The sequence below is a fragment of the Megascapheus bottae genome, chromosome 19 (genome assembly GCF_031878675.1).
Source record: "Megascapheus bottae isolate mThoBot1 chromosome 19, mThoBot2.hap1, whole genome shotgun sequence".
Taxonomy (NCBI): domain Eukaryota; kingdom Metazoa; phylum Chordata; class Mammalia; order Rodentia; family Geomyidae; genus Megascapheus; species Megascapheus bottae.
In genome coordinates this window covers 11,793,430-11,812,313 of record NC_143527.1, presented here as the reverse complement: position 1 = coordinate 11,812,313, position 18,884 = coordinate 11,793,430, and the positions used below count along the sequence as shown (strand labels likewise).

The 18,884-nt window shown below is 42.6% G+C and overlaps 1 protein-coding gene across 2 annotated transcripts in view; it reads left to right on the top strand.

The window, feature by feature from the left end:
- Nedd4l (NEDD4 like E3 ubiquitin protein ligase) overlaps positions 1–18,884 on the top strand; it is a 187,707-nt gene that overhangs the window by 16,958 nt on the left and 151,865 nt on the right. The gene's annotated exons all lie outside the window — the stretch shown is intronic.

The following is an 18,884-nucleotide window of genomic DNA, read 5'->3' as shown; positions in this document are numbered from 1 at the left end:
AAGGCTTGGGAGGAGAGAACAGGTTGCTTTGAATGTTGTTTCTGCACTTTTATAATCCAGATATACAGAACAATTTACCTTAACTCATCAAAGACTTATTCTTTGGTCAGGGCCCCATTCTAAGAGCTCGCTCTTTGCTATTTCCTGGGTCTTCAGCTGGTTTCTCCTATGGATTGGCCTTATATTTGTCTGTAATGTTGATTCTGCAGTTAGTAGATATAGTACTGGCTCTTTCTTTTCTCCATCTGTCCTGGGAATTTTATTTTTTGTAACCTAACAGATGTTAGGTGGGGAACTGAGGTGGGTAGGGAGAAACTGAATTTTGACAAGTCTGTGGGAATATAATGAAGATTGGAAGCTCGGTCTGGTGGGAAAGGATGAAGGCTGTCCTTGACTAGCCAGCCAAACTGGGAGTCAGTGTTGATGGGATAAAATGGTAATTCCGTGGCCTGCCTCTGGAGAATAGATTCTTAACCGCAATGTGCAACAGTCACCACTAGGTGGCGATGGCAGCCTCTTGGCCCAGGTGAGACTGGGGCTCTTTCTGAGAATGGAAGGTCACTACTGGAGCATAACACTGAATGGGTGGGGGCAGCTCATCCCTTATTAAAATGAGCTGTGTTATCAGTTAGTTGGGAATCCCATTATAAGAAATCATTGCATGTAAAAGGGAAGCATTTAGAAAAAGTTCTGCCACAATTATGCGTAGGCCTCCTTTCAACTTTTCTTTGGTGTTTCTCTTCTGTGGCATAGGGGAAGCCTTTCCTTGCAGGGAAGGAAATAATGGAGCATGTTGAGAATGTTTCCAGCCAGTGAAGCTCACTACCCCCCCCCCCACACCACACACACGTAGGGTGTAGACCAGCTTCTTAGAGTCACTTATTGCATGGGGAGGGGGTAGCTGTAGTTGATTCAGACCAATCATTTAGCCCCACCAGCTCCCCAGGGTCCAGTCAATACGGGAAGAACAAAGGCAGCTTGATGGATGTTGGTCTGCAGAGCTGACCAACACCTGATTCCTCAGCACAAGGTGAGCAGGAGGTTCCAGGGCCCCCATGAAAAACACGAGGGAGGCTCAGGGTTCTGAAGCGTGCTTAACATCACCCAACTAGTAAGCTGGCACAGACAGACCCGGAGCTGGCGTCGACCGATGGACGCGTAGCCTCATTCTGTGTTTGTAGAGACGTGGAGACACCATCTTCCCCTTGGGCCCTGAATACTTTCTTCCTTCTAAATTGGCATAAACATTTAGGGAAAGCTGGGAAAAGGTCACTCTGAATGGCTGGGGTCCCCCTCAGTTTCTGGGGTCACCTGGGGCAAACTGTGTATGCACCCTTCTTGCTAACTTCCCTAATGTTGGTTGGTTGGGGGGGGCGGGGCTCGGCCCTGTTGCCCTGTTGTGTGGCTGAGCTTGTCTCTCTCTCTCTCTCTGTCTCTCTCTCTCTCCTTCTGTGTGTGTGTGTGTGTGTCTTTCTCACTCCGTCTCTCTCTGTGTGTGTCTCTGTCTCTGTGTGTGTGTCTCTGTCTCTCTCTGTGTCTCTGTCTCTGTGTGTGTGTGTGTGTGTGTCTTTCTCTGTTTCTCTCTGTGTATGTCTGTGTGTGTGTGTGTGTCTCTGTTTCTCTCTGTGTGTCTCTGTCTCTCTGTGTGTATCTGTCTTTGTGTGTGTGTGTGTGTGTGTCTTTCTCACTCTGTCTCTCTGTGTCTCTGTCTCTGTGTGTGTGTCTGTGTCTCTCTCTGTGTCTCTGTGTCTCTGTCTCTGTGGGTGTCTTTCTCACTCCGTCTCTCTGTGTGTGTCTCTGTCTCTGTGTGTGTGTCTCTATCTGTGTCTCTGTCTCTGTGTGTGTGTCTCTATCTGTGTCTCTGTCTCTGTGTGTGTGTGTCTGTCTGTCTGTCTCTCTCTGTGTGTGGCTGTCTTTCTCTCTCTGTGTGTGTCTCTGTCTCTGTGTGTCTCTGTGTATGTGTGTGTGTGTGTGTGTCTCTCTCTCTGTGTCTCTCTGTGTGTGTCTTTCTCACTCTGTGTGTGTCTCTGCCTCTGTGTGTGTGTCTGTCTCTCTCTCTGTGTGTCCCTCTCTGTCTCTGTGTGTGTGTTTCTGTCTCCCTCTGTGTGTGTGTCTTTCTCACTCTGTCTCTGTGTGTGTGTGTGTGTGTGTGTGTGTGTCTTTCTCTCTCTCTCTCTGTGTATGTCTCTATCTCTGTGTGTGTGTCTGTCTCTGTCTCTCTCTGTGTCTCTGTCTCTGTGTGTGTGTCTTTCTCACTCTGTCTCTCTCTCTGTGTGTGTGTGTGTGTGTGTGTGTGTGTGTGTGTGTGATCTACAAAGTTCCTCCCGGCGTCATCGGCTGGGTCGCCTCTGCTGAGCTGCTTCTGCCTTCCCCACATCTGAACGTGCTCCTGCTTTGTGAAAGGCAGACAGGCACCAGCAGCCTCTGCCAGCCCAGGCAGGCTTGGGCACCCCGGACCCTGCACGGGGCGCAAGTGCGCCGGGTGGGGGGGTGCCGCCGGCCCCGCCCCGGCCCCGGCCCCGGCCCCGCCCTTGGCCGGGCTGCTGGTCACCTGTGGGGAACTGGCAGGCCCGGATTCCTCCCGGGCCCTCGCTGTTGTTCGGGGAGACAGACCAGCCATCTGCACAAGCCTAGCCTGCCTCCCTCTCCCTGCCGTGGATTTGGTAAGTACCACCACAGGCTCCTGGTTTTTATTTATTTGTGTGTTTTTTCCCCTTCCTCTTGGGTCTGTGAACAGCACCAAGGGGAATGTTCTCTTATCCTGGATCCATTAGCTTTAACCTAATTATGCCAGGAGGTGCATGGGGTGGGCACATCATAAACTTGTTTTAAAAAATAAATGTCCGTTAAATATTTATTTTTGGGGGTATGCTTCCAAAGTCACAAGGTAGGCAATAAAAAACATGTTAATGACTTAGATGGGTAACCTCTAGTTTGGTTGGAAACCTGTTCTCAGTGTTAGTGCTTGGAAAAATTATTATACCGATAATGCTCTGGTGCCCCCCCACCCTCCTGTATGAATAAATGATGGCATTTGTCATCTATGTGTTCCTGAAAATGTCAGAAATAGATGCACTGAAGGGATCTGTCATGCATAACTCAGAAATTTGGTACAGAAATTCCAGGTGAAATGAGGACAGAGCTTGTATTTAATGTTTCTTTTTTTTTTTCCTTTTTATTTTCTAGGCTTCATGATGTATTGGGCTAATTTGAAACATGTAGGTCTCCATGGGCCAGGTTCTACCTCTTATTATTTAAGAGTTAGCTCAGGGTACACAGACCTTGGTTTGTGTGATCCCTTTACAGGAAATGCCTGCTGACGGTCACATGACGCCTCTCTGGGCTCTTCCCTTGTATTCACTGATTTAATGATTTTGCTCTTATATGGATAGACCTCCAGTTAGGAGCTTGAAAAGAATGAGATCCAGTGTACCTGCTAGCTAGAGGGTTATTCATTTGCTTTCTCTCCTCTTCAGTTTTCAAAACCTAGAAACTTCTGCTGTTGGGAGAAGTAAAATGGGTATTTGTATTTCCTTTAAGTCAAAAAGGACTTGGGTAAATGCCATGAAATAGCACAAGGCAACGGATTTTCTAGAATCAGGTGTCTTCCCATTTGACATAGGTCATGCTAGCAGGGACAATGTATGTAGTTCTCCTTTTCTTCTGTTGTGTGTGTATTTATTTTTACTTCAGCCACAAATTAGGCTCTCTGGCTAATCTTATAACTTGAGGACAACTGAATTATGTAATGCTGGATAGAAACCCAGAGCTATGGTGCTGTGTTGGGTGATTCTGTAAACAATGAAAAAAGTCTCAGGCTGCCTTAGACAAAGGCTAAGGGAGCAGCCCGCGCATTCCTGAGTGGTGGTGGAGATGGAGAGAAGGAAGCCCTTGCTTGGGCGGCAACATCTGGAAAGATAACAGAAATAACTTTTGTCAACAACCTTCAAAATCATGGCCATTTATAATGTCTGAAATTGAACTTTGGACTCCTGTTGTCCTGATGGGTTGTCTTGTTTCCCTTGTGAATTGGATTCTTACATGTGGAGGAAATAGCAGACGCACGTTCATCATTAAGAATGTGCTGTTCTTTCTGAGTCTGACTTGGAATTGAAAGCCCTCTTCTTTAACAGAGATCATTGTGCACTGCAAGCCTTTACTTACCTGTAAGCTGTTTTGCACAGGAGGCAGCAGGTAAACCTTTTTCTGGGAGCAGAAGGAATGAAATAAATCTAGAAGAGGAAGCAATGTACAACCCTTCCCAAATTGCCCCCATTTGGCATTGGTCTTGCTTCAGTTGTGATAGCCCACTCTCTTGGCATAGCCCAAATGATATGTTGGACCATTTTTTTCAGCCTGTCAACTGTCTCACCTTTACCCAGAGACCTGAGCACCTGGTTAATAATCTCTTCAGAAACTGATTCTAGGCCTTGATTAACGTTTCACTTGCTTGGGACTGCCCAGGCTGGACTCTGCCATCTTCCACCAGTTGGAATTTTCTTCCCAGCCATTCTGCTGCCCACCTGTAGGAACTGGGCAGAGCGGGTTCTCTGGTTAATAGCTCTTGCCCTTGCTGCAATTTGAACCGAGTCAGATGAGGGAGAACCACAGAAAGCAGCAGCTTCTCTCTGGTAGGGGGTTCCCAGATGTTGTGTGGTCCTGAAATTCATAGGTCTTCTGGTGAGCCTGCCCCGGCCGGTGGGGGCTGGCGGGTGCTACTGCCCCCCCCCCTTCCCTCCAAGTGAAAGCAGCCGTGGTGTTGTAGGTTTTGGGTTTCCCAGCCACAGGTGAGAACTTCCCGGATCTCTTTCAGTCTTCCTGGAAACCATCTGCTGCTGTCCCCATCCCCTTTGGCCTTTTCTCTAAATGGAAGTTCTGTCAGTATGGCCTTAATCTAGCCCTTATGGCAGGTAGAATTCACTCTTTCTGCTGACCTAAGTGTGCAGTGATGGTTTCTGTAGGTTCAAATGAGAATACCTAAAAAAAAAAATAAGATAAACAGATTCCCTAATTATAAAAATGCCAGGCGCCCCATGGCTCATGCTAATCTAAGTCACTCAGTAGCTGACATCTGAGGATCCTGGTTCTAGCAGCCAGCTAGCTAGAGCAGGCATATAAGCAATTCTTGCCTCCAGTTAACTAGCAAAAAGCTGGAAATGAAGGTGTGGCTCAAGGTGGGTAGAACATCAGTGTTGTGCAGAAAAAAAGCCCAGCAAGAACACAAGTCCTTGAGTGCAAGCCTCCAGGACTTGTGTGTGTGCATGTGTGTGTTGCACATGCACACACACACACACACAATAGTGGCCATTTGTATGACTTTTAAGGGACACCTGAAAAAAGTTGAGGAAAATGCTTGAATGGGACCAGCATGTAATCCACCCTCAATTTTCCCTTGGGAACTTATCTGTCCTGTTTAGTGGTTGAAGTGGAAGTATTCCTCTCTTCTCTTCCCTCATGTCGGAAAGTAAATGGCAGATAAGAAATCAGGGAGCATTTTTCCTATATTTCCCAAGTGTACCTTTCTTCTTTCCATGCCTTTGATTTTCTTTTCTAGAATGGGCAGTCTTTATTGCGGGTGCCAGTGTGGTTCTCCGGGCTCGATGTGGGTGGATGGGGTGTCCACAGTGCTCGTGAACTGTCCATGTTGGCCTCTTTCCCAGACCCAAGCTCTGCCTCACGCCCAGCTGGTTTGGCTGTTGGCGGTAGGCTGCGATTTTTATTCTAGAATCCTGGATGGATAGGATTAAGTATGATTTCTAATTTGAATTCTTTGTGTCTAGGGCATTATTAAATCTAAATGGTATAGTTATTGTTTAGCACCGATTAATTAAAAAATGAAGGGAAAAGTATGACTTTGCTTCTTTGGGCTTCCTTAGTGATGGTGTGTTCTGAATCAAATATTGGTTTGAATGGCTGAATAGAAGGGTTTTAAAAATAGTTATTTCATCTACATTGAGGTCTTATTGTAGATACACGTATCATGAATTAAGAAGCAGCGGTTCTCAATCAGTGTTTCCTCCCAGGCATTTGGCAGAATCTGGAGATACTTTTAGTTTGTGGGTGGCAGGGCAGATGGATGGGCACGCAGGTACTACTGGCACCTCGTGGGTGGAAGCCTGGATGCTGCTCTGCTTTGTGCAGCGCTCACTGCACACAGGTATCTAATCTGAAGATCTGCAGTACTGAGACAGAACGGCTTGGCTATGAAGAATGTAAAATAATCCAGGTGCCAGTGGCTCATGCCTGTAGTCCTAGCTACCCCGAAGGCTGAGATCTGAAGGTCCTGGTTCAAAGTGACCCTGGGTAGGGTCCATGAGACTTTACTCTCCAGTTGACCAGCATAGAGCCACAAGAGGAGCTGTAGCTCAAGTGGTAGAGTGCTAGCCTTTGAAGGGTTGGGGGGAGCCGCGAGACAGAGCACAGGCCCTGAGTTTGAGCCAACAAGTGCTGTCAACAAAATGAGTGTATATAATAAACGTCACAGGAAATTTGAACTCTCTAAATAGCCTACCCATAAATAACATCATATATATGTATGTACATACATACATACATACATACATACATACATATATATAAAATTTCTTGACACAAAACTTCTCAGTTGAACCTTAGTTTAAAAAATTGGTGGGGCTGGGTTCCAGTGGCTCACACCTGAATTGGGGTTTGAAAGAACTCCAGGCCTGGGTGCTGTTCCTTAGTTTTTATGCTTAAGCCTACCACAGTACCACTGGAGTCACAGCTCTGCTTTGAGGTTAACTGGACACAGGAGTCCCACAGACTTTTCTGCCTGGATTAGCTTTGAATTGCAGGACTTAGATTTCAGCCTCCTGAATAGCAGCAACGATTATAAGTCAATGGTTCCCCCCCACCCTACCCTGCCCCTCCCTTTTTTCTTTTTCAGTCTTAGGATGGAACTCAAGGCCTCCTGCATCCTAGGCAAGCATGAGCATGAACTACATCCCCAATGGCTTCTTGGTAGTTGTCTAGCCACCAGCTGCCTGGAGGTCTCCTTTCAGGAGGGGCAGGACAAGTGGTCTGCTGTGCTCTCATTGGCTATGGCTAGCTGCCACTCAGTGCCTCATTGGGCCTGGATTGAGTTCCCCCTCTCTGTGTGTGGATGGATAGCAGTAGATCCGCTGAGTCACTCACTGCAGTGGAGGAAGCATGAGAAGGGATCGAAGGCAATCTCAGAGTTAATTTAGCCTTGTGTGTTCCCTAAGGAAATCTAAGAAACCAGCCCCGAAAGGTTAACTTGCTGGTTCTAATTCACTCTGTTGGCATTTCTTTCTCATTTCTAGTTCTAATTCACTCGGTTGGTGTTTCTTTCTCATTTCAGTTCTTCGGGAAAACTTGCCTATTTCATTAATTCACTGTTCAGTAATCATGTACTCATTTCTGACACCTTTTATTGTCACCCTGCCTTGCTCTCTGAAATCTTCTAGACTTCTTGACTCCTTAATTAGATTAAAGTAGCTTTAGTGATGGGATAATGGCTTTTAGACTTTTGGGCCTCCTTAGTTCCCAGAGAAAGATTCAGTCAGTTTCAGATCCTAAAACATGCATGTGGATCTGATTTACTGTCACCAAGCTTGGCCTAGAGCCAGTGGGAAAGTGAAACTGACATTGAGGGCCTGGTCTTCAAGCCAGGACTCAGTCATTTTTGTCATTTTCACGTGGGGTAACTTGGTGTGTATTTGAGAAGGCCAAGTTTTCTGAGGTGGTGCTTTTTAAAATTGTTATTATAAAGGCGTCGTACAGAGGTTATAGTTTCATAAAGGAGATAATAAATGCACTTGTTTTTTTTTGTTGTTGTTGTTGTTTTTTGCCAGTCCTGGGGCTTGAACTCAGGGCCTGAGCACTGTCCTTGGGCTTTTCCTTCAGGGCTGGCACTCTGCCACTTGAGCCACAGTACCACTTCCAGCTTTTCTCTGTGGTACTGAGAAATTGAACCCTGGTCTTTGTGCATGCTAGGCAGGCACTCCACCATTAGGCCAAACTCCCAGCCAAATGCATTTCTTTTTGGACAGTGTCACCCCCTTCCTTTGCTCTCTCCTAGTTTTTCTCCTCCCCCCAGGTCCCCAAGTTGTATGTAGTTCAGTTTTTGAGGAGATGATTCTTAATGGCAGTAAGCTGAAGCTGACTTGTTAAGCAGCTGGCCCTTCGTGATGTTTCACTCAACATTTCCATTTTCCTTTGGCCTTGGATGGCTTTACTATGTGGTACAGACAGAGTACAGTGTCTCAGTGACCATCTACTGATGATGGCTTGTGTGGTGCTTTGTAAGAAATTGCCATGGGTGTGTGTCAGTTTTTATTTATGTCCTGGCATCCCAGTAGGAAGAAGCCAGCCTTTCTCTCTTGTCTTCTGGACTCATAGCCCCTGAGGAACCTCTTACTCCATCAAGGTCTGCCCCGTTCTTTAATCTGCCATCTAGTGCTACTCGAGTGTGGTCCACGCAGCCATGTGCAGTCTGTGAGCTTGTTAGAGGGGTGAAATGTCAGACCCTAGCCCATAGAGCCCTGGGGTGCTTCTTACACAGTCCAGTTTGGAGAGGCACTGGGAGGGAGGCTTCGGGGAGTGGATAGAGAGTATAAATGAGAGAGTGGAGGCTTCCATTCAAACAGATAGATACACTAGCCTGCCTGTCTCTGGCCTGCCCCAACCTGCCCTGGAAGGAGCCCGGATTTGTCCTTTCTGTGGGATCTGTCCCCAGCAGTGCTGCCCACCATTCTTGCCTCACATATACCATGCAGCCTTTGTCACTTAGTTTGGTGAGTGCTCTGCCTAGTTTTATTTATCCTATTATTCTATTCATGTGAATGTGTACATTGACCATGTATTTACAGTCGGCCTCTGGAGTCTCTATCCACTGGGTCAACCAAGGATTTGGTCAACAAGATTGGAAATACACGTTTGAAAAGAAAAAAATGAGGGCTGGGAGTCTGGCCTAGTGGTAGAGTGCTTACTTAGCATGCATGAAGACCCGGTTTGATTCCTCAGTACATATACATAGAAAGAGCTGGAAGTGGTCCTGTGGCTCAAGTGATAGAGCTCTAGCCTTGAGAAAGCCCAGAGGCTGTTCTCAGACCCTGAGCTCAAGCCCCAGGAGAGGATATGTGTTGAGAATGTACAGATGTGTGTGATTCCCTAAACAAGACAGCAGAATGACTAGATATCAAGCACATTGTGTTAGGTATTGCAAGTAATCTAGACATGACTTCAACTCTGTGGGAGGTCAGGCATAGGCTCTATGCAAATATTGTGCCAGTCTGCCTAGAAGAGTTGAGCTTCCTCATAGTTTGGTATCCTGAGGCCTGGTATCCTGGAACCAACTCTTACCAACACTCAGAGGCAGCACAGAGGTAATACTCATTGCACACAGCTTCCTGCACATTTTCTCATCATTGATATTATTGTGGGGTGTGTGTGTGTGTGTGTGTGCATGTGTGCACATACACGTGTGCATGTGTTCATGCATACAAACACAAATGCATCCATGCAAATATGCTGGTAAGTGTTGATATTCAGGCTCAGTATATACTGAAATTAAAATTTTATTGCAAATTACTCTCGACTTGGCCACCAAAGTGGTTTCAGGGAGTGAAGTCACTGCCATAGTAAAAATTCCTTATTGGATCCAGTATTTTCCTGACTCTTAAAGTTTAAGTTCAAAGGATTAATTTTAGCAAGCTTCAACAATCTTCATTTATAGGTACAGTAGTGATGTTTAGTAGACTATACAAAAAAGTCATTAGCATAGTAATATGTAGTTTTGGTAAATGTACAAGAATAAAGAAGTTGGTTTATTTATTTAATTTTTTGAGGCTGGCTTTTTATACTAAGAAACAAATGATCTCTTTTTTTCTAAATTATGCTGACTGTATCCAAATTAGTGAATGCTAAAATAACTATGACTGGAGAAAGCATTTTTCAAATTCTTTTTGCTTTTTTTATAATTAAGTGAAATTCTTCACTTGGTGGTTAATCTCCAAGATAAATTAAGTCTTGCCAGACTGTCTGAGAAGATTAGTGAATCAGATCCTAAAATCTTGTAACATTTGAAAAATAACATCTATGTGCTATGATTTATTAAGGGCACAATTAAATTTTTCAGTATTTTAAGATCTATGATAGTCAGTCTTACCTGCTGGGTCTAAGAGAATCCATTTCAAATCAACTACTAGAGAGAAGCTTCTATACTAAATTAATTAGTTTCAGAAAATGACTTAAAATAAACTAATAAAAAATTAAAAAAAATAGCCAAGGGCAGGTAGCTTAAACCTGTAATCCTAGCTACTCAGAAGGCTGAGATCCTAGGATCTTAGTTGGAAGCCAGCCTACACAGACAATTATCTCCAGTTAACCAGCAAAAAGCCAGAAGTAAAGCTGTAACTAAGTGTTAAAGCTCTAGTCTTGAGTGAAAAAACTATGAGAACATGTGAGGCTCTAAGTTCAAGCCCCCATATTGGCGCAAATAAAAGAATAAATAAACATTCAGGGGTTATAAATTGAGAATCCTTGCTGGTTTTATTGCCTAATTTGCCATTTAACATATTTATAGGCATTAATACGTAACTAATGGCAATCCGTTTATACTAAACATTTATTCTTTATGTCCTTATTTTGCTTAAAAGATAAGTTGATTGTATATAATACTAAAGGGATTACTACTAGTCTTTGGCTTCAGGATGTTTACCTTGAAATCTCCCAGGCAGGCTTTTTGCTGGACCAACCCAGCTAAACGAATAGCCACTCCAAAATATATCATTTATACAAATGCATGTTATCACTCTATAGATATTTATCATTATACTGACTGGTGACAGATTGTGACATGTCTATGAATTGCATATGTTTCTAAGCTTCAGTTAGTCTTCTTGAAAGTTAGATTTTGAATTTCCCTAATTTCTGTAAAAGTAAACCTTCATTATATAAAAGATTTTGAGGTTTTGCATATCTTCCTGAGGGTCACTCATGTAAAAGGTTAGAAACCAAGATGGTGCTGTAGAGCGCACCAGAGAAGAGATAAAATGAGTGTGACGTGAAATAAAACTCCCCAACTCAGAAATCAGATGGGCCACAATAAAGAAAAAAAAGGAAAAAATAGGGCCCGGAGTTTGGCCTAGTGGTTAAAGTGCTTGCCTAGCATGCACGAAGACCCGGGTTCGATTCCTTGGTACCACATACATAACAAAAAAGCCGGAAGTGGTGCTGAGGCTCAAGTGGTAGAGCTCTAGCCTTGAGAAAGTCCAAGGACAGCGCTCAGGCCCTGAGCTCAAGCCCAGGACTGGCAAAATAAATAAATAAATAAATAAATAAATAAATAAATAAATAAATAAATAAAGGAAAAAATAGATTCAAAGTAAAAAGTAGGAAAAAAGAATTTAGCATCATACCAATAGAGCACCTATTCCAGTAGACTGTGAAAACCTGAATAAAAGATGTTTAGACTGAAAGTTAAATTAACTAAATAAATAGTTCACAAAAATAACAACCACCACAAGATATTCTAAGATCTACAAATGACACTATGCACTATAGAGCCAGTAATAGATATCTTTCTTGTGACTGACTGATGGGTGTTTCCTGCTCTGAGGGTACTAGTCCTTTCAATTCCTCACAAACGAGTGTGGTTTAATGGTGGGTTGTGGCCGGCTAGAACTTGGATGGTTGAGTCTGCAGAGATGTAGCCTGAGCAGTTTAAGCCCTCAAGTAACACCCAGACAAATCTATTGTGTTTGCAAAAAGGCATAACAGGGATTAAAGGAAGGAAAATAGAGTCACCTGGCAAAAATATTTGTTTGCCCTTTTATAAAGTTAAGGAAGTTATATTTGGAAGAAACGTTTGTTATGAAAATATCAGAAAGTTTGTTTTGTAATCCTAAGTAGCATGGGTTATTTTGACTAGAGGGATGGGGAGGGAGGGCTGAAAAGAGAAGAGAAGGGGAAGGAAATGCAGAGAGAGAGGGGAGGAGGGGAAGAGAGAAGAGCATGAAGCTTGTAGGTTGGGAGAGGGACATATGATTAATTGATGTAGGGTAAGAATAGAAAACATGTAGGAAGTAGAATGTTGAAATTTCAAGACTATCTGTTAGTCATTAGTTGAAGATTTATAGAGAAGTAGTAGAAACCACCAGTAATGAAGGAAGGACAAAGGTTCTCATGTTTTCCCTTGCATTCAGGTAGAATATTGTGAATATATTCCAGCTCAATCCCATTCGCCCTCACCTTCATTTCTGCCCCCTTGTTCTAGTCAAGCTGCCCCTATATGGACGCTTACCTATTTTCTCCTGGTGTCCTGGTGCTTCCTCTCTGGGTGTATGGATGAACCTTGCTTACTTGAGTGCTGGAACCCAGGTTGTATACAAAGCCAATATAAGTCTTCCTTAGTTCCTTCCCTATGAGTGGAAATGAAACCATCATCAGAAGAATGGAAGATGCTCCCTTAGGCTCTGGGTGCAGGATGCCCTGGTCTCTCCCTACATGCCCACGGCCCGTTTCAGCTGTGCAAAGTCAGTTTGCAGAACGCACTACATTTCCCAGTCTCATCTAATCAGTGTTGTGTGTTTGTGGAGCTGGGTTTGATTGCATCCCACCTTCCTGGAGGGAGGCCTGGAGGATTGGGTTCTGCTGACACTGAGGTCACTTGTTCATAGAGATCTGGCAGCATAGCTTACGCTAGGGGAGAGAAATGATGCAGGACAGAATGGAAGGAGCACAGGGGACAAAGGCTGTGAAAAGTCAAGCGCGTGGCAGAAGTGACTGCACGGAGATTGGAGGTATCACGCGCATGAACAGTTAGGGTCAGCATGGCTGTGCATCGCTTCCCCTTCCCGTTCTATAACATGCAAGCAAGAACAACTTCCCTCATGCCTCCATCGGGTATGCAGTAGGTGTCACACACCCAGAAAAATTTGGATGAGCACATGGAGTGCTTTCAAGGCACTCTGCACCAGTCCCTCCTTGCGACTGTTATTCTTAGTTGAACAGGAATTTCACAAGGTCTTCTGTAGAGTCAACCAGTGGGCTTAGAACCCTGAGCCCCAAGGCAACCTTTCTGTGCATTTCTGGGCTTTGAGCGGCAGTATTGAGTATTGAGTATTGAGTATGTGAGGCTCCCTCACATGTGCGCTAGTATCTGACATGTGACTGAAGCCGAAGATCCAAAGATACTGCTGTTGATATATGATGAAATTGTTGTACTTTTTCCCCCCTCACTGGGGCACATAGGGTAAAGAGAAGGTCCCACAGCAATGTAGACACAGGGGGCACAAAATGGTTCCTGCCACCACAGATTTCTGCTAATGTAAGAGCTTCAAGGTAATATTTTATTTCTTGGGATTCCCTGGGAAAAGCATTCAGAAATCAAGTGAAAATTTTAAATAGCAGAAGATTCTCAGAATTTTCTGTGTATTTTTGTTCTCAAAAGGACTTCTGGTTAGCAACCCAAATAAAAGTATTAACATTAGCCAACAGATAAATGATTCGCATGTTAGTTGTTTACATATGAGTCAGAGCTTCTAAAATGTGTTCCCTTAAGTAGGCTGTGCTTCCTTCTTAGCTTGTTGTCATAGGGTCTAAAAATGGAAACTGCGAGTCTGAATTGTTTCCAGATCATAAATGCCAAGTTAGTAGAGCATAAATGAATGTGATTTTCTTTGAGTGTCGTTTTCAGATGCCCTTAGCCAGGTTGGGAGCATTTAGGCCTCCTGTAGTGAGGATTGAGGAGGTCTTAGCAGCTCTGCTTCTGGCTTTGTTTTCTAACTAGGCCAGCATCTCTTCCTCTACTTTGAGACATGTAAGGCCCCCTTGGCCTCTTCAGCTCCAGTTTTTTGAGTTGTTGTCATTGGAAGCTGTCACATAGACATCTCTTCTTGCATTGTACATTGCTGTACCTGCACCGGTGGCAGGTTCTGAAGAATTGCGCCAGACTTCCTGAGAGTTCTGCAGTGACTCGGGCTGATGATGCTTCTCCTGCTTTACTCGGTCAGCTTCAGGCCCTATGGTGACCTATGTGGGAACCGTCATCCTCCAGGATCCTGTCGTGGTCTGGCTTTGGAACTTTGTCCTCATGATAGCAAAAGGTTTAAGATCAAGCTAAAGATAGATTTTGGCTATAGAAATGATTCTGTATGTGTGTGTTGTGTCACTTCCCCAACATGTGAAGATCAGGGTGAACACAGAACCATGGTTTTGCTTCAATTGACCTGCCTCAGGGGTGGAGGAAAGGTTGCCTATTCCTCTTCCTCCTCCTCCTCCTCCTTCTCCTCCTCCTCCCTCTTCCTCACACTCTTCCTCTTCCATTGGTTTGTTAATCCCTTGTTCTGAGAATGCCACAATTACAAGGCTCACTAATTTGCATGTGGCCCTTATAATTTTCATAATGAGTATTTTTTGATCTTGTTCTCTGTAAAAATTCTACATGTAATAGAATACCCCACCTAGAAGGGAACTTTCCTTCAGTATTAAGGAGGATAAAAATTAAGAAATGGAGCATGCATTGAAAGCATTCAGAGAGTGAGCTAAATGGAAAAAAAAAAAAAACTAGGATGGAGGAAACAATAAAAGCCGAAATAGAAAATAATGTTAAAGGGTAAATAAATCCAGCATCTGGGGTATTTGGAAAGACCAATGACAAGCTCCCATTATTCTAGCAAAGAAAAAGAAGAGCAGAAGTAGATATAGGAATGAGAATGAGATAAAGGGGGGTGGTGAGTAATAGGCTTTGTATGAACATGTACTTACAACCTTAGGCAACATAGGGCAAATTTTGTAGAAAAATACAGATGACCTAAGTTGATCCAAGATGAGTTTAATCTTAACATAGTTTTTCAGTATTATTTATACTACCCTGAAACATCATAAAACACAAAATGTCTCCTGGTTCATTTTGTAGAACTACTGTAATTCTAACAAAAAAAAATAAAACTGATATATTGGAGGCTGGGAAAGAGGCTTAATGGTAGAGTGCTTGCCTACCATGTTTGAAGCCCTGGGTTTGATTCCTCAGTACCACATACACAGAAAAACGCTTGAAGTGGTGCTGTGGCAAGTGGTAGAGCATAAGACTTGAGCAAAAGAATTTCAGGCCCTGAGTTCAAGCCCACTGTCAAAAAAAATTGACATATTTCAAAAAAGAAAGGTATAGAACAATATTAGTTATGCAAATGAAGACAAATCGACAATATTTACAGCACCAGAGCTCTTGAGTACATCTAGAGTCTGATGTACTTTAGCAGGTAGGGCTTTTTTCCCAGTAAATGAGGGTGATTAAAGACTGGGAAGTCTTATCATTCATATTAAAGGAGAAAGAATGTGCCAGGCCAGCAGAGGCTGAAAGCCATTTGCTAAAATTTAATACTCATTTCTAATACAGTACAATCTAAAAAAGCAAAATAGCAAAAGTGTGTGTGTGTGTGTGTGTGTGAGAGAGAGAGAGGGGGGGGGGAGGTGAGGAAGGGGAAGAGAGAGAGAGAGAGAGAGAGAGAGAGAGAGAGAGAGAGAGAGAGAGAGACCCAGAAGCAGATATTTAATAAAAGACAAACTTTAAAATGGTTTCAATTAAAGTTACGTATTAGACAAAGAGATCTTGTTTTTATTATTTAATGCTGTCTTGAAGGTTTAGTGAAATGTTTGTATGCCTAGACATTCCAAGAGCCTCAAGGGAAAGAAATCTAAAACACAATAGGAAGATGTCAAGGTAGCTAGATGAAAAAAAATAGGTTTTCTGTACTTTAAAAGGAGAAAATTTTCAAGAGAGAAATTATGCTTTGTCTTTTTCAAAGGTAAGCATGTGGAACTGGGAAATAAGTCTCCTATTTTGGTAGCACCAGAAAACCTAGAAGTTGAACCTAGGGTCTATGTACTTCTTAATAAAAGTTATAAAGTAAAACTTCAAGGAACAAAAGCAACCAACATGAATATATTTACTCAAGCAAGATGAACTGTCACACAGATGGATATGTAGATTATCTGGAAAGTGGCTGACAATCTATATGGCAATAAATATTAATAAACCTCGGTAGTCTTTATTCTGAATGACATCTGTCATTTAGAAATAAAAGTGTACGGAAATTCTCATGTATAAAGGTGTTGATTGTACTATTTTAATGGCATAATACTGAAAATGTGTGTGTCCATCAACTGAATCGAATAATGGTTTCCTTGTGCAATCTTTGTACTTTGTGATATTGTCAGCCACTCAATGGGCTTTGGAGAGGTTTCAATGAGAATTGGATGGGTGGAAAACAAGATAGAGAAAGGTTGCTCTCTCTACATAGGGCCCGTGCATGAAAGGGTGGGCATAAGAAATAAAAATGAAGTATGCATTTTCTGAGGCAGGAGCTGGCGGCTGTAGAGATTTTCTAAGCCTCCCCTCCCAGTAGCTTAACAACCTGAGCCACCACCCATCTGTTGTTGTGTTAACCACATCCTGGTTTTCTGTGTGTAGTAGGTCACAGGGTGATGTGGTTTGAGGTTAAAAAATTATCTATCTATCTATCTATCTATCTATCTATCTATCTATCTATCTATCTTTCTAATCTCCTAGCCTTGTGCTGGTGGGTCACACCTGTGATCTTAATGCTCAGGAGAATGAGGTCTGAGGGTCATAATTCAAAGCTAGGCTGGGCAGAAAAGTTCCTGAGACTCCTATCTCCAATTACCCACCAAAAAAGACAGAAAAGGAACTATGGGTCAAGTGGTAGAGAGCTAGCCTTGAGCATAAAAACCTTATTGATGGGCTGGGAGTGTAGCCTAGTGGTAGAGTGCTTACCTGGCATGCACAAAGCCCTGGGTTCGATTCCTCAGTACCACATACACAGAGAAAGCCAGAAGAGCTGTGGCTCATATAGTATGACACTAAACAAAGGGACTTCCAGGATATAGAAACAGTAGACATATAATGAGTGATTGTTGTCCTTAATATATTATGTTATCTCCCATCTCTTTTGCTCTCCCTTGGTTATCTCATATTGTTACAGTATTTTACCTTCTATCTGATATAGTGTATATATGCTTATTTTGTTATTTGAAATAGGATAATTGAATAGGGAGGAAAACAAGATGAGGGGCAGGGGTGGGGAGAGGGAAATGGGGACCAAGACATGAGAAAGGGTATCAATGTTTGTGAAGCAGTGCACCTTCTATCTGGTGAATATAATGTAACCCTTCTATTAATTACAATAAAAATATATGGAAAAAAGATAAAAAAAAGAAAGACTTGCGGAGAAAAGAGGAACAAAAAATAAACTCCCAAAGCTGAAGTTAATTTACTTACTTTTTGTCTTCCCAGAGTAGCTTAGTTTCTAAAAAAATTGTGAATATTTTTCTATTGATGATCCACAAGTCTATTCTCTATCTTCAGGGAGAAATACATATGTATAAACATATATTTATGTATATGTTATGCTTACTAAATATGTCTGAAATGAATTCTTTGAAGGGAATCATTGTAAAGTTAATAAAAATTTTTGAATTCCAAGCTGGGGTGGGGGAGGGAAGAGCTGTGGCTTAAGTGGTAGAGCGTCAGCCTTGAGAAAACTCAAGACAGTGTCCAGGCACTGAGTTCAAGCCCCAGGACTGGCAAAAATAAACAAAAGAATAACCTTGGGACAGCCTCCAGATCCTGAGTTCAACACTCCCCCATACCACTTCCCCCCCAAAAAAATTCCTGTCTCCTCTAAATCCTTTGATTCTGTTTCACTTATTCTAGTCTGTTCCCTTTTTTTAAAATTTTTTATTTTTTTGCCAGTCCTGGGCTTGAGCTCAGGGCCTGAGCTTTGTCCTTGGGTTTTCTCAAGGCTAGAGCTCTACCACTTGAGCCTCAGCACCACTTCCAACTTTTTTTTTCTATGTATATGGTACTGAACCAGGGTCTTCGTACATGCTAGGCAAGTACTCTACCACTAGGCCAGACTCACCACCCTGGTCTGTTCCCCTTTTAATCTCCTTGACATTCTCTGGATGTTCCATGCATATGAACTGTGTCTCTTTGTTTATACTAAGACGCCATCTCTACCCTATTTGTAGCGCTGTTTCAGCTTGGTTCAGGGGTTTTCTCCCTGTTGATGTATTTACAACACTGCTCATGTTTTTAAAACCACTGTAGTAGTAGCCTGTATTAATATACCTGTGTGTATCTGCAGGTGAATTCACAGAATTGAATTCCTGAGTCAAAGGCCATATACACTGAAGTTCCTGATATATATTGAGAAATTTCTCCCCTCAAGAATTAGGCCATTCTCTAAGAAAAAAATTAAAAAAGAAAAGAAAGAATTCGGCCATTTAGAAAACACCAACAAATGCTGTCAAGGATTTAGGAGAAAAGAAACCCTTAAACACTGGAAACTAGTGTCGCTACTGTGGAAATGAATGTGGAGATTCTTCAGAACACAAAAAAATGCCTTATGATTTTGTTATGTCATTTCTTGGTATAAAGTTGATAGATGAATGAATGTTAAATTAGCATATATTAGAGATAACTGCATACTCATATATTTGGCTCAGATGTCCATTGATTGATTAATATATATATGCATTTATATGACAAAATGTGATATATGCATAATGGAATATTATTCAACCATGAAGAATGGAATTATGTCACCTGGAGGAATAAGGTGAAATTGGAAATGATCATATTAGACAAAATAAGCCAAACTAAGACAGCTATTGCATATTTTCTTATATATTCAGAATCTAGACTTAAAAATATGTCACAAATATAATACAGGGTTGGTGGGAGACACTGTTGTGAGGTGGGAACCAGTGGGAAAGGAAGAGGAGAAAGTAAACAGCGGAGGCGAGCATAACACAAGCACTTCATATCCACTTATGTAAATGAAATAATGGAATCTGTGAACCTTTAAAATTAAATTTGT